Below are 16,367 nucleotides of genomic sequence, written 5' to 3'. Positions count from 1 at the left end.
CACTCTGAAAATATTTCAGAGGGGCATTTTCGTAGTATCTCTTTATATCTCTCCCAGGTATCAAAAAGAGATTCATTATCTCCTTGTTTAAAGCCTTGGATGTCCAGCCTTAGCTGTGTCATCCGTTTTGGAGGAAAGTATTGATTCAGGAATTTTTCTGTTAGCTGTTTCCATGTCTTTATGCTAGCCTTAGGTTGGTTATTTAACCACCTCTTAGCTTGGTCTTTTATAGCAAATGGGAACAGTAATAATCTGTAGACATCCTGATCTACTTCTTTATCATGTACTGTGTCAGTAATTTGTAAAAACTGTGCCAGAAATTCTGTAGGTTCTTCCTGTGGAAGACCGGAATACTGGCAGCTTTGCTGCACCATGATAATGAGCTGAGGATTCAACTCAAAGCTACTGACTCCAATGGAGAGTATGCAGATACTACTCCCATATGAAGCAGTAGAGGGGTTAGCATATGACCCCAGAGTCCTTCTGGACTGTTCATTTCCGCTTAGATCCATGATGGAGAAAGGGAGATGATGTAAAATAGAGAAGAAATATTTTTATTTATTTAATTATTTATTTATTTTGAAAATAAAATAAATTAAAATAAAATAAATAAAAATGGGTGAAGATTTTCGAAAAAATGAGGAGAGAGAAAGTAGTTAGGAAGTTTTGAAAAAGATATGATTTTTTTTTTGAAAAAGGTTTTAAATTTTGAAATAAAAATCTGAATTTTAAAGATAAATTTCGAAAATTTGCTTTAAAATAGAGAGAAAAGATATTTTTGAATTTAAAGAGGAGAGAGAAAAACAATAAGATAGCACAAGATTTAAAATTTTTAGATCTAATGCTCCTTGTTTTTGAAAATTTTGGAGGGAAAATACCAAGGAACACCAAACTTAAAAATTTTAAGATCAGGACACAAGGAAAACTTAAGAACACTTTGAAGACTCACAAGAACACAAGAACATGAAAAAAGAATACCAAACTTAAAATTTTTAGAAAACCAAAATAAGATTTTCGAAAACCAAAGAAAAATTAACAAGAAAACACCAAACTTAAAGTTTGGCACAAGATTTAATGTAAAAATTATTTTTGAAAAAGAATTTTAAAAAGAAGGTACCCAATTACCAAGAACATAGACCAACGCTCTAGCCAATTGGGCAGTAAATATAACACTTGTTTTGAAAAAGTATTTTTAATAACTAAGAAAAAATATTATATATATATATATTTTTTAAAAGAATATAAAAGACTCTGACCCAAAAGACAAAATTTTCCTAATCTAAGCAACAGGATTCACCGTCAGTTGTTCAAACTCAAACCATCCCCGGCAACGGCGCCAAAAACTTGGTGCACGAAATTGTGATGTCAATGTTCACATTACTCTCTTACAACTTCGCACAACTAACCAGCAAGTGCACTGGGTTGTCCAGGTAATACCTTACGTGAGTAAGGGTCGATCCCACGGAGATTGTTAGCTTGAAGCAAGCTATGGTTATCTTGTAACTCTTAGTCAGGATATAATATCAATATTAATTTTTAGTTTGAATTGTAAAAAGTAAAAGGTAGAACACAAATTATACTTGTATGCAGTAATGGAGAATATGTTGGAGTTTTGGAGATGCAGTAAAAGGCAGAACACAAATTCTGCTTTCCTCTGTCTTCTTGTTAACGCACGCACGTCCTCATATGGCAAGCTGTGTGTTGGTGGATCACCGTTTTCAATGGCTACCATCCATCCTTCCAGTGAAAAGGGTCCAGGTGCGTTGTCACCGCGCGGCTAATCATCTGCAGGTTCTCAATCGTACCGGAATAGAATTTACTATCCTTTTGCATCTGTCACTACGCTCAGCACTCACGAGTTTGAAGCTCGTCACAGTCATTCAATCCCTGAATCCTACTCGGAATACCACAGACAAGGTTTAGACCTTCTGGATTCTCTTGAATGCTGCCATCAATCTAGCTTATACCACGAAGATTCTGATTAAGAGATCCAAGAGATATTCATTCATTCTACGGTGAACGGAAGTGGTTGTCAGGCACGCGTTCGTGGGGGAATGATGATGATTGTCACGTTCATCACATTCATGTTGAAGTGCGAATGGATATATTAGATAGGAACACGCATGTTTGAATGGAAAACAGAAATACTTGCATTAATTCATCAGGACACAGCAGAGCTCCTCACCCCCAACAATGGGGTTTAGAGACTCATGCCGTCAAAGAGTACAAAATTCAGATCTAAAAATGTCATGAGATACAAAATAAATCTCTAAAAGTTGTTTAAATACTAAACTAGTAACCTAGGTTTACAGAAAATGAGTAAACTATGATAGATAGTGCAGAAATCCACTTCTGGGGCCCACTTGGTGTGTGCTTGGGCTGAGACTAAAGCTTCTCACGTGCTTGGGCTGTTTTGGGCGTTCAACGCCAGGCTGTAACCTGTTTCTGGCGTTGAACTCCAACTTGTAACGTGTTTCTGGCGCTGGACGCCAGACTGCAACATAGAACTGGCGTTGAACGCCAGTTTACGTCGTCTATCCTTGAGCAAAGTATGGACTATTATATATTTCTGGAAAGCCCTAGATGTCTACTTTCCAACGCAATTGGAAGCGTATCAATTGGACTCTTGTAGCTCCAGAAATTCCATTCCGAGTGCAGAGAGGTCAGGATCCAACAACATCAGCAGTCCTTTTTCAGCCTGAATAAGATTTTTGCTCAGCTCCCTCAATTTCAGCCAAAAAATACCTGAAATTATAGAAAAACACACAAACTCATAGTAAAGTCCAGAAATATAAATTTTTCCTAGAAACACATGAAAATAAACTAAAAACTAACTAAAACATACTAAAAACTATATGAAATTAACCCCAAAAAGCGTATAAAATATCCGCTCATCAAGCGCGCCGGCTTCTCGTTCGGCTCCACTGCGCCAGCTCTAGGGGTACGCATCCACACGTATGCGCAATGCGCGCGTGCGCACCCATATCCAAACTTCAAAACTTTAATTTATTCCATGCTCCTTCCACTCATGCATGCTTCTTTCACTCTTCTTAGCGATTTTTGCCCTATAACTTCTGAAACCACTTAACAAACGGATCAAGGCATCGAATGGTAATAGAGGAGGATTATAATATATCAATTTTGGTGCACAAAAAGCATGTTTTCATCTATAAAGCAAAGTTGGGAAAGGAACACAAAATCATACAGTTTTATATGAATAAGTGTGGAAGATCATTGATAAAACCCTTAAATTCTATACATGATAAACCCTAAAAACGGGATTTATCAACCTCCCAACACTTAAAGTATATCATGTCCTCATGCTAAAAGGAGAGCAAAAGACCAAAGGATCACAAGAGAGGGAGACTCATGGGATGCAGTCTACCTACATGAATACAACTAGGGTGTATGCCACTATCTACTTGGTCAAGAGCAATTCAATCTTCTTAGGACACATATATATATGCACATAGGGCAAAATGATGGGCAATGTATGAATTCTACCAATTTTTGTCATCAAAGTGAAATATGCATAGCTTGCGTGAAGAACGTTCGCAAGAGCCGGGAACAAGGAATCGAGCTTCGAACCCCTCACCGGAAGTGTTTGCACTCTATCCACTCGGTGTATAGGGTTGACCACTCAATCCTCTCCTACTTTATGCTCTTCCAAAATTTGTTCTTCCTCTAACAATCAACAATTGTTCTATGCATGCATACATATATCATGAAGTCTTTCCTTAGGTTGTAATGAGGTTAGGGTTAAGGTAGGGTTATATATTTGGCTGAGTGGGCTAGAGGTTGAATCCTTTGATTAACTTAAGCTCCCCTCCTAGCCTATATAACATCCTATACAATTATGTACTAACCTAACTACCCACTCCTCACTGTTTCACATACTCATGCTTTCACTTTTGATCATTACACATATGCATCGATTTGTCTTTGAGTCTTACTTTGGGGCATTTTGTCCCCTTTTTATTGCTTCTCTTTTTTTTTTCTTTCTATATTTTTTTTCTTTTCTTTTTCCTTCTTTTTTTTTCAAACTACATACAAGAGTATCAATGCATAAGGTCTATATATTTAATCAATCACATGAGTATGTATCTACTTCCCAATATTTTAACAATAACATGCTTTTACCTCAACCGATGCTCCCTCCCGTTTTCCCACACTTGGATGGCACACACGCACTAGCCTAAACTATTCAAGGATTCAATTAGGGACATTCATGGTTTTCCGCTTTTGGCTTGTGATGTGCTAAAATTAAGAATAAGTGGGTTAAGCGTATGCTCAAAATTGGTTGCAAAAGTTGTTATAAAGTAAGGTCATTTGGGTAAGTGGCTAAGTGGATTGATGGCCTCAATCATGTACATGCGTTTATACATATAACTATGGACATATAGAGTCAAACAAATTAAGGATCAAAATCATAGAGAGAGAACAATGCTCACAAGAAGGGAAGTAAGTGGCTAGAAGATGTAGCCACGCAATTAGGCTCAAAACTCGCTTGTGTTCTTGGCTCAAACTCCATGTTCCAAATTACATTCTTCAAATAAGTTTAGCATCAAATGTTTTCAAAACTGGTAGGGTTGCCCTAAAATTCTTGCTTCCTAGGAGAGAAGTCATTACTCTAACCAAGTGGACTTATTAAGAGATAACTAACATGCAAGGGATGTCAAATGCAATCTATCCTACTTAACAAAAGAGATTCAAAATTTATTCAGGTGTTACCTATGAAGACCGGTCGACCGACCGACCTCTCCACACATAGAAGTTAGCACGGTCCTCCGTGCCTTGAGTGAGACGCAGTGGTTGATCGGCTTCCGAGTGTCCATCATCTTCTCCATTATCGCTATCTTCATTGTCGGTGCCGGTGGATGTGGAGATTTCCGATTCTTCCATAGGTGGTTCTAAATAACTTAAAAGCTTCTTGATAAAAGTGTATCGGCGTTGGTTGCACCGCTCATAACGATCAAGCTTCTTGTGGAGGTCGTCTATGCGTTGCATGGATGATTTTGGTGGTGTGATTGGGGTAGTGGGAATGCTCATGGGAATGGCTAAGTTTGGATCCTCGGTGTACACCGGAGGGTAAAGATATCTCCCGTTTGGAATAATATCGCCGTCTATCGGGATCATGGCCCTCCGATCCTTGGTCTCTCGGAGGACACCGGCTGCGGCAACTAAGTCGGTCACTAGAGCGGGAAAGGTAGGTTCCCCTTAGCGTGGATGCGGCCCATAGCTTGGCGAATGAGACAGAGAATATGAACCGGTCTCTTTGTGAGGACACACCAAGCCAACAAGGCTAACTCAGCAGTGATAGATGAGCCATGGGTGCTTGGGAGCACATAGTGGGCTAGAATTTGGGCCCATGCCTGAGCCTCTCTAGTGAGAAAATGTGTGCCAATGCCCTTGGGCCTCGGCCTCATCCTCCCTCAAATCCAAAATGATTCGGGTATAGCAATGACCTTGAGGATGGCATCCCAATCAAATCGTGCCAACAAAATCTCTTGATATGCATCAATCCCCCCCGCTAATGGTCTGGTCTTAAGCACACTTTGAATGGCCTCCTCTGTGACGGAAACTTGTCTTCGGTGCACAAATACCGATGTGAGGGATGAGGAGTGGTAATTGGTATAAAATTCTATCACCCAAGACAAGTTTGCTTCACGTGGCTTCCTCAATAGGAACTCCCATTGTCACCGCTCGATGCGGGGCATGACAAGAGGAATGACCTGAGCCGGAGGGGCTAGAAGGGGCTCCGCATGGTAGTTCCTTACTTTGATCAAGGGGTAGGCAAGTACACAATAGCGGTTGGGAAACTTGTTCGGGTCCCTTGCCGGATTGTTTTTTTCTAAAACATCAATGTTAGCCACGCTCCTTGTCTTATTGAGGAGGGGCTTGGCTCTAGGTGCTTGTTGTGCTTTGCTAGTGGACCGGGGAGGTGCCTTCTTGGATGCCTTCCCTTTGTCTTTCTTGACAACCATCCTAGAAAAGAGGGAAAGGTGGAAAAATTAAACTTAAAGAAGCACCAAGAAATAACAATCATGCAAGTGAAAAGCATAAGAGAATATGTGGCTTAGATACATGACAGCTGCAACATGTAACTAAGGTAACAATAAAAAAACATGGCTAATCATTAGCATGTGAAGTATGAGTAGTATAGGCATGCAAACAATAAGCATGAGAAGCATACACTCTTAACATTAATACAAGAGGCAAGAAATTGGGGATGAGCATGTAAAAAGGGGCAAGAAGAGCATTAAACTCGATTCATATGAGAACAAGCAAGTGACTGAGAAAGAACACTAAAATAGAAGAGCTAAGTCAAATACAACTCCAAAAAGTCATGTGGGTCCTCCATCAAATACTTGGTGTGCATTCTCTTTTATGACAAAAGATGAGAGAAGGGTTACAATGTAACATCCCATAAAGCATCATCAAACATCATAGCATACCACACATTGTAAGGAAAAGCAATTAAGACAAACCAACTCATCAATGCAAGAGTAATCTCCACTAGTAATACCCATAAGAAAATAAAGAAAAAGAAAGAAAATCTAACAAACAAAGAAAACATGAATAGGAATCAACTAAGAGGAAGAGTAAGGGAATGTAACTAATGAAGAGGAGGAAGAAAAAGAGAGATCTAAACAAGAAAAGAGATGAGCGGTACCTTGAGAAGGAGAGGAGAAATGGGGTATGTAAGTGAGAGAGGAGATAGTGAGGAGTATGAGAGAGGAGAAGGGAAAGAGAGGTGTGGGACCGCCGGAGGTGGTGGTTGTTGCCGGTGGTGGCGGTTGAGAGGTGGTAAGAGGGTAGAAGAAGTGTAGAAGAGAAATGAAGGTAAGAAGAAAGGGGGGAGGGGGAATTGAAGAGAGAAAGGCGCGCTCTTAAAGCAATGGGGACGCGAGACCGGTGCGCACGCGCCATGCATGCGTGCACATGCATGGGCAGAAATCAGTAGGGGCGCGGACGCGTACAGTGCGCGTACGCACAAAGAGGTAAAATGCAGGTGTGCTCGCGAGCGCCAGGTGCGCGTGCGCGTGCATCTGAGTTGTGCTCTCAGCACAAATTGGGCACAACTTTAGCTCAAATCTCGGGAAAAAGTACCAGAGGATGAATTTTTACAATCGACGCGGACGCGCACGGTGCTCTGGCGTGTCGATATGCATTTTGTTTGAAGTGCGCGTGCTCGCCAGGTGCACGTACGCGCGAGTCAAGTTGGGCCATTAGCATGGTATTAGCCCAACTTGGGCATAAGAGTCGGGAAAATGGCCTAGGATTGCATTTTGCAATATCGGCGCGGACACGGCTAGTGCGCGTACGCGCGCTTTTGCACAAATGGGCCATGGGCGCGTTCGCGCTAGGTGTGCGCACGCGCGAGTGTTGTCGTGCCTGGGGCTCAGAATTTGCCCATAATTTGCACAACTCTCTGGAAAATGACCCAGGAGCTACAAATGTGTATGGGCGCGTACGCGCATAGTGCGCGCACGTGCACCTCCCCCCTTTTTTTTTCCAGAGACACGAAGAATGCCTAATTGTCATGAATTTAGTGGTTAAACAAGCCAAAAGGGTCAAAAACACCCAAAAATCAATGTAATACCCAAAGATGGGGTGTTCTTCTACCACATAATCAATCCATCCATTGAGAAATCAATGCAAATCTTCATGAACAAGTTATCTAAGGTATTCATAATCAAATCTTAGCCAAACAAAACTATAGCTACGCAATCACAAAACAATAAAGGATTCAAGAATTATGTACAAAAGGTAAAAAGGGTAGATCTCACCATGGTGGGGTGTCTCCCACATGGCACTTTTGTTTAATGTCCTTAAGTTTGACTTTCACTAGCTCATTGCTCCTTGCCAAGAAGTGCATCTTTCAAAAGGAATACCTTAATCTCCTTGTTGTTTTTTATTTGCTCACCATGATACAACTTGAGACGGTGCCCATTGACCTTGAAGATATCTGGAATTGAGGGATGGCGCAAATGGTAAACCCCATAGGCCTTCTCTACTTGATATGGGCCCTCCTATTTTGACCTTAGTTTTTCGGGCAACAATCTCAATCTAGAATTGTAAAGGAGGACTAGATCGCCGGCTCTAAATTCTTTACCTCTTATGTTCTTGTCATGCACGGCTTTCATTTTCTCCCTGTAAAGTCTAGAATTCTCATAAGCTTCAAGCCTCAAACATTCCAACCCCGCTAATTGTAGCTTCCTCTCAACTCCGGCTCCACCCAAACTTGGATTGCACTCCTTGATGGCCCAATATGCCTTGTGCTCTATCTCCATCGGTAAATGGCATGTTTTGCCATACAGCATATGCCATTCGGTAGTCCCATAATGCATCAGTGAGCTTAGCACTCCAATCTTTCCTCTTGGGTTTCACAATTCTTTCCAAGATGCGTTTAATCTCCGGATTGGAAACCTCGGCTTGGCTGTTTGTTTGTGGGTGGTAGGCCATTGCTACTTTATGCATGATGCCATATTTCTTCATTAGCCCTTCCATTCTCTTATTCCAAAAAATGTGAACCTTGGTCGCTCACGATTGCTCGTGGCGACCTAAATATACAAATGATGTTATTTCTCACAAAGGAAAGGACCACATTAGCATCGTCCGTCCGGGTGGGTATTGCTTCCACCCATTTGGACACATAATCAACGGCAAGTAGAATGTAGAGAAAACTATTAGAATTTGGGAATTGCCCCATGAAGTCTATTCCCCACACATAAAAAATCTCACAAAATAGCATGGTTTGTTGGGGATTTCATCCTTCTTGGAGATATTACCAAATCTAATGCATTGAGAACAAGATTTACAAAAATGAGAAGAGTCCTTGAAAAGAGTTGGCCACCAAAATCCACAATCTAGGATTTTTCTTGCCGTTCTTTGCGGTCCAAAATGGCCTCCTCCTTCGGAGGAGTGGCAAACTTCCAAGATTGAGTGGAATTCGGTTTGTAGAATGCACCTCCGAATTACTTGATCCGCCCCACATCTCCAAAGGTATGGGTCGTCCCACACATAGTATTTGGATTCGCTTTTTAGCTTATCCCTTTGATGTTTGGAGAGATTAGGAGGGAAGGAGCGAGACACCAAGTAATTCGTGATTGGCGCATACCAAGGAATGGTTTCTGAGATTTCATGTAAGCCCTCAAAGGGAAAAGAGTCATTAATAGGAGTGGTATCGCCTTTAGTGTATTCAAGGCGACTTAAGTGGTCCACCACTAGGTTTTGCGTACCACTCCTATCCTTAATTTCCAAGTCAAACTCTTGCAACAATAAAACCCATCTAATCAATCTCGGTTTGGATTCTTTCTTAGCCAACAAATACTTTAACGCCGCATGATCCGAGTACACTACCACTTTTGAACCAAGTAAATATGCTCGGAACTTGTCCAAGGCAAAAACTATGGCCAAAAGTTCTTTTTCGGTGGTAGTGTAGTTGGATTGGGCTCCATCTAGTGTTTTTGATGCATAGGCTATGACATATGGAATCTTACCCTCACGTTGTGCTAACGCGGCTCCCACGGAAAAATTAGAAGCATCACACATTATCTCGAATGGCCAACTCCAATCCGGCCTTTGCACGATGGGAGCTTGGGTCAATGCTACCTTGAGCTTATCAAAAGCCTCCATGCATTCCTTGCTTAGATCAAACTCAATGTCCTTTTGCAATAACCTTGAGAGAGGCAATGCTACCTTACTAAAGTCCTTTATAAACCTTCGATAAAATTCTGCATGTCCAAGGAAAGAATGGACTTCCTTCTCGGAGGAGGGGTAAGGCAAGCTAGATATAACATTACTCTTTGCTGGATCTATGAAAATACCATCCTTGGAAACAATATTTCCTAAAACAATCCCTTGCCTAACCATGAAATGGCACTTCTCAAAATTCAAGACAAGGTTAGTTTTAGTACATCTTTCCAAGACTTTTTCAAGGTTATCCAAGCAATGATCAAAAGAATCACCATATGCCGTGAAGTCATCCATGAATACCTCCATGCATTGCTCTAGAAAATCCGTAAATATGCTCATCATGCACCTTTGGAAAGTTGCCGGTGCATTGCATAAGCTGAATGGCATACGCTTCTAGGCATAAGTTCCAAAGGGGCAAGTAAATGTTGTTTTTTCTTGGTCCTCTAGAGCAATGTGTATTTGAAAGTATCCCGAATAGCCATCTAGAAAGCAATAATGGGATTTACCAGATAATCGATCGAGCATTTGATCAATAAACGGAAGTGAAAAATGATATTTTCTAGTGGCCGAGTTCAACCTTCGGTAGTCTATGCTTACTCGCCAAGAGTTTTGCACCCGTGTTGCTATGAGCTCCCCGCTTTCATTCTTGATTGTGGTTACCTCGGACTTCTTTGGCACAACTTGAACGGGACTCACCCATTCACTATCCGAAATGGGGCAGATGATGTCCGCCCGAGTAACCGGGTTACCTCCTTCTTGACAACCTCCAAAATGGTAGGATTCAATCGTCTTTGAGGTTGTCTTACGGGTCTAGCTTCTTCCTCTAAAAGATCCGGTGCTCACACACTTGGGGACTTATCCCCACTAGATCCGCCAAGCTCCAACCTATTGCCCTTTTGTTTTTCCTTAAAACACCTAGCAACTTCTCTTCTTGTTGAGGATTTAGTTCCCTTGCTATAATCACTGGGAACTTGTGGGCTTCATCAAGGTATGAGTACTTTAGGTGGGGCGGTAGTGGCTTCAATTCTAGCTTTTGCTCTTGGCTTGCCACTTGAACTTCTTCACTTGGGTCTTCACTATTTTCTTCAATCATATGTTTCTCATCTAGCTTTGCATAATGCACTTCGGCCACAATGTTGTCAATCAAGTCACATTGGAATATGGAGTGATTCTCCAGTGGATGCCTCATTGCTTCCTCTAAGCTAAAACTTACAACTCTCCCATCTATCTCAAATGAGTAGGTTCCCAAATAGGCATCCAACTTGAACTTAGAGGTTCTCAAAAACGGCCTCCCAAGTAGGATAGATGATGTCCTTTCGGATTCACTTGGTGGCATCTCGATGATATGGAAATCAATTGGAAATATCAAACCCTTTATGTTGACCAACACATCCTCCGTAATACCCGTCACGGTTATTATGCTCTTGTTTGCCAAGACAAACCTAGCCGCTGACCGCTTCAACGGTGTGAGCTTCAAAATATGATAAACGGAGAGAGGCATAATGCTAACGCATGCACCAAGGTCACACATACAATCAATGAATTGGACTCCATCAATGACACAAGAGACTAAATAAGGACCCGGATCAACACACTTTTCCGGCATGGCTCCCATCAAAGCCGAGATAGAACTCCCCAATGGAATAGTTTCTAACTCATGAATTCTATCTTTGTTCATACACAAGTCTTTAAGAAACTTCGCATATTTGGGTACTTAATGTATAGCATCAAAGAGAGGGATAGTTACCTCTACTTTCTTGAACATCTCTACCATTTTTGGGTCAAGTTCCACACACTTCTTAGCCTTTCTTACCAATGTAGGAAATGGACTTGGTTGAGCCACTTCCTCTAAGACTTGCTCCTTTCTAGGGACTTCACTCCTTGGTTTAGGGTCTTCATCTTCAACTATCACTTGTGCTTCTTCCTCCTCTTCAATTTCTTCTATCTCAACTCCATTCTCCTCTTGAGTGACTATCATTGGACTAGGTGTCTTTGAGTCCCTTTCTTTCAATTGAGTTCCGGACCTCAAGGTTACGGCGTTGATGCCATCCTTGGGGTTGGATAGAGGTTGAGAAGGTATGGCACTAGAGTTTGGAGCTTGAGGAGTAGAGGTATAATGTGGCTCCATGCGAGCAATGAGAGCTTGGAGAGTGGAAGTAAGACCATTAAAACTTGAGTTGAATGTATTTTGAAGTTCCTTTTGCCCTTGGAGTATGGATCAGAGTGTGTCATCTTGATTTGGAGAAGTGGAAGGATAGGTGATTTGTGGTGCTTGTGATTGGTTGGGTGGAAGTGGTTGTCTATGAGGTGGTATGTAGGTTTGGTAGTTTCTTCCTTGGTTTGGTTGTTGATTTGGAGGGTTTTGTCAGTAGCGGTTTTGTGGAGTGTTGTTGTTCCACCTTTGGTTGCCTCCATTCTCCTTACCTCCTTGTTGATAATTGTCCTGCCAACCTTGGTTGGAGTTATCCCTCCAACCTTGCTTAGAGTTGCTACTCCCTTGGCTATAGTTGCCTCCTTGTTGGGGATACCCTTGGTTATAATTGCTCCCTTATGAATGGTATCCTTGATTAGCACGTTCATAGTAGGAGCGATCATAAAAGTTGTGGGTAACCGCTAGAGTGTTATCCTCTTGGAGACTTGGACATTCATATGTATAGTGGGAGTAGTATGAGCAAATGCCACATACTTTTGTGGCACCAATTGTTGACATTGTTGGTTTTGAGGAGGTGGTGGTTGTTGTTGGGATGGAGGTTGTTGTTGTTTCACTTGGAGTTGCTTTAGAAGAGTTGTTATCTCACACAAGGTCTTAGTAAGGGTAGCGGTCTCACCATTAGAAGAAACTTCATTCACGGCCTTTGGGCGATTGACTCTCCGTCTAGCATGTTGAGTGGACTCGGCCAAGTCGGTAATGAGTTGCCATGCCTCCTCCGCCGTCCTATACTTTGACAAAGAACCGTTGCTTGAAGCATCCAATAAATTATTATCTTGCTCCCTCATGCCTTGGCAGACATAGCTAAGCAATACTTGAGTGTCAATCATGTGGTTGGGACATGAGTCAAGAAGTTTGCGGAACCACTCCCAATATTCATATAAATTTTCCATTTCACCTTGTACGATACAAGAGATCTCCTTCCTTAGCTTGTCCGTCATTTCTACAGGTATGAATTTATCAAGGAATTCTCTCCTAAGCAAGTCCCAATCGGAGACAACATCACTAGGTAAGGTGTAAAACCACTCCTTGGCTCTTTCCTCAAGAGAGAAAGGGAAGGCAAACAACCATATGGCCACTTCATCGGATCCTTCCTGCCTAGTGGTTGAGCATACACCATGAAAGTCCTTGAGGTGTCTAATTGGATCTTGTGCGGGAAGTTGATGGAACTTTGGTAGAAGATTGATGGGAGTGGTCTTGAGTTCAAAGTTTGCATTCAAGTTGGGATGAAGAAAGAAATGCAAGTATCCAATTACAAACAAACAATCAAGAGAGAAATGCAAGTATCCACATATTAACATATTCACACTAACCAATAGAATGGCACACATAAGCAATTCCCCGGCAACGACGCCATTTTGATGAACGAGATTATTCGTATGCCGGTTAGAAATTAACAATGAAGCCAATCGTGAGTATAGTCTAACCAACACGCAAATATCGCACCAAATAATTCTAAAATCTATGACCGAGAGTATTGATCCTGGGTCATTCTCCCTAGGAATTGCCTTAGAATGAACATCATTGATTAGGAAGTCTTTTGTGGTTTTGAGAGTTGGTGCAAGAATCGAAGCTAATAAAAGTAAACAACAATTAATTGAGATAAAAGTCTTGGCTAGGGGTAAGTATTAGAAGTTCCATCATTATAGCTTCCTTCAATTGTGGTAAGAATTGATTATTGTTTCACTTAGTTAACCCCCTAATAATGGAGGAAAGTCAAGTGAGAGTAACTAACTTGAGTCACAAGTCCTAGTCTCACCCTAGGGAAGTATAGCTTTAGTGCACTCCAAGTCAATTAGCAATTCTCAATTCCTAGTCAACAATTGATATCCACTACTCAAGTGTCTCCAATAACTCAACCCCTAAGCCAAGTGAGAGAAATCTACTCCATAGCTAGGGTTGTCATTATCACAAACAATTGGTAGGCAATCATAAAAGACATGATGTAATTGAGAGAAGAGAATTAAATTAAAGCTATCTAATCCAAACAATAATCAACAATCAAGCAATTGAATGAAATTTCACAATTCATTAATTAAAATTCAAGTAACAAAGTCATAAATCTAGATCTAAGAGATTGAATCAAAAGATCATTAATTGAGAGTAGAAGAAGAGTAGATCTACAACTTGTATCAAAGTAAAAGTGAATTAGCAATGGATCTCACCAAGAAATCAAAGGAGAATCGCAATGGAGAAAGTGAAATCCTAAAGAGAAGTTGGAGTTTCTCTCTTTAAAAGCAAAATGTAACTAACTACCCAAAATATCTAAAACTCTCACTCATTATCCTAACCCCCCTAATCCTTGGTCTTCTTAAGGTTTTTCCTCCAAAATTCTGCTCCAAAACTGGGCCTGGAATCCCCTGAAATCGCTGGTCACGTTTTTCTTTTAAAAAATCACGTGCGCATATCGGCGCGTACGCGCACAGTACGCGTACGCGCACCTGGGGTTTTTCGCAATCTACGCGCAAGCCTGCAGTGCACGCGCGTGTCATAGGAAATATAGCCCAGCCATATAAGCGCGCCGGCTTGTCGTTCGGCTCCACTGTGCCAGCTCAGGGGGTACGCATCCGCGCGTACGCGTAAGGTGCGCGTGCGCCCATGTCCAAATTTCAAAACTTTAATTTATTCCATGCTCCTTCCACTCATGCATGCTTCCTTCACTCCTCTAAGCCATTTTTGCCCTATAACTTTTGAAACCACTTAACAAACGGATCAAGGCATCGAATGGTAATAGAGGAGGATTACAATATATCAATTTTGGTGCACAAAAAGCATGTTTTCATCTATGAAGCAAAGTTGGGAAAGGAGCACAAAATCATGCAGTTTTATATGAATAAGTGTGGAAGATCATTGATAAAACCCTTAAATTCTATACATGATAAACCCTAAAAACGGGGTTTATCAAAGCACTGTTTCCTTCTCATGCCAGTTTCTCTTTTTGTTGATGAGCTCCTTCCGAAACTTTGCATATAGAGGCATCTGCTCTAATGCTTCAGCAAGTGGGATATTAATCTCCAGCTTCTTGAAGACCTCAAGTAACTTAGGGAATTGTTGATCCTTGAGTTCTTTTTGTAGTCTTTGAGGATATGGCAGAGGAGGTGTGTAAGCCTTCACAACCTTCTTCTGTTCTTGTGATGATTCCTCCATGACTTGTTTCCCTTTCCTTGAAGCTTGGAGCTACTCATCTTTTTCTTTAAGCTTCTCTTGCTCATGTTTGTTTGCTGTCATCTCTTCCTTGCTGCTGGTCTCATCTTTCTCAGCTGGCCTTTTGTCATTCTCCATAGGCTTCTTGTTGACTTCTTTATCATTCACCAAGGTTCTTCCGCTTCTTAATTGAATGGCTTTGCATTTTTCTTTGGGATTTGGAATGGTATCACTTGGGAGTGAGCTTGTTGGTCTCTCAATCATTGCTTGCTTGGATAGTTGCCCAATCTGCCTTTCTAAGTTTCTCATTGAGGCTTCATGATTCTTGCTGGTCATCTCCTGATGTTTCATCATCTTTTTCATCAGTATCTCCAAGTTTGAGATCCTTTGAGCTTCTTGTGGTATCTGTGGCTGATTGTGGAATGTTGAGGGTGTATGATAGTTATTTTGGTTAGTGGCTGGGTTATTGGGTGGATAATGGCTGGAATTGGGGTAGTTATTTTGGGGTTTTCTATATGGATTGTGGTTAGTATTTTGCTGGTTATGGTTAGTGTTTCTTGAGTTGTTCTAGTTTGAGTTCTTCTGCCAAGGCTGCTGGTTTTGATTGTCTCCACATCTCAAATTGGGATGGTTCCTCCAAGAGGGGTTGTATGTGTCTCTATGGAATTCATTTTGGCTGGATCCTTGGTTGTGCATGTAGTTTACTTGTTCCTGCTGCTGATCTTCACAATTTTCCTCATTTTGTCCCCACCCAGCTGGTGGTTGATTGGTGATATTTACTGATGCAACTTGCAAACTATCAATCCTCTTAGCCATCTGCTCAAATTGTTGTTGGATTTTCTGATGCATCACCTTGTTTTGAGCTAGAATAGTGTCCACACCTTCCAATTCCAGTACACCCTTTCTCTGGGCTGGTTGGCGTTGTTTTTGATGAGCAAAGAAGTATTAATTATTTGCCACCATATCTATGAGGTTTTGGGCTTCCTCTGCTGTCTTCATTAGTTGCAATGAACCTCCTGCTGAATGATCTAATGCTTCCTGAGCTTTCAAAGTCAACCCTTAATAGAAATTCTGAAGTATGTCCCATTCATTGAAAATTTTAGGGGGACATTTTCTAATCAGGGCCTTGTATCTCTCCCAAGCCTCATAGAGAGATTTTGCATCCATCTGTGTGAAGGTTTACACCTCTGTCTTCAATCTGATAATCCTTTAAGGTGGGTAGAACTTGGCTAGGAACTTATTCACTAGATCCTCCCAGCTAGTGATGCTTCCTTATGGGAAAGCTTCAAGCCATTGAGCAGCCTTGTCCCTCAAT

This window comes from Arachis ipaensis, chromosome B04, assembly GCF_000816755.2.
Source record: "Arachis ipaensis cultivar K30076 chromosome B04, Araip1.1, whole genome shotgun sequence".
NCBI lineage: Eukaryota > Viridiplantae > Streptophyta > Magnoliopsida > Fabales > Fabaceae > Arachis > Arachis ipaensis.
Note: the sequence above shows the minus strand (reverse complement) of the source record.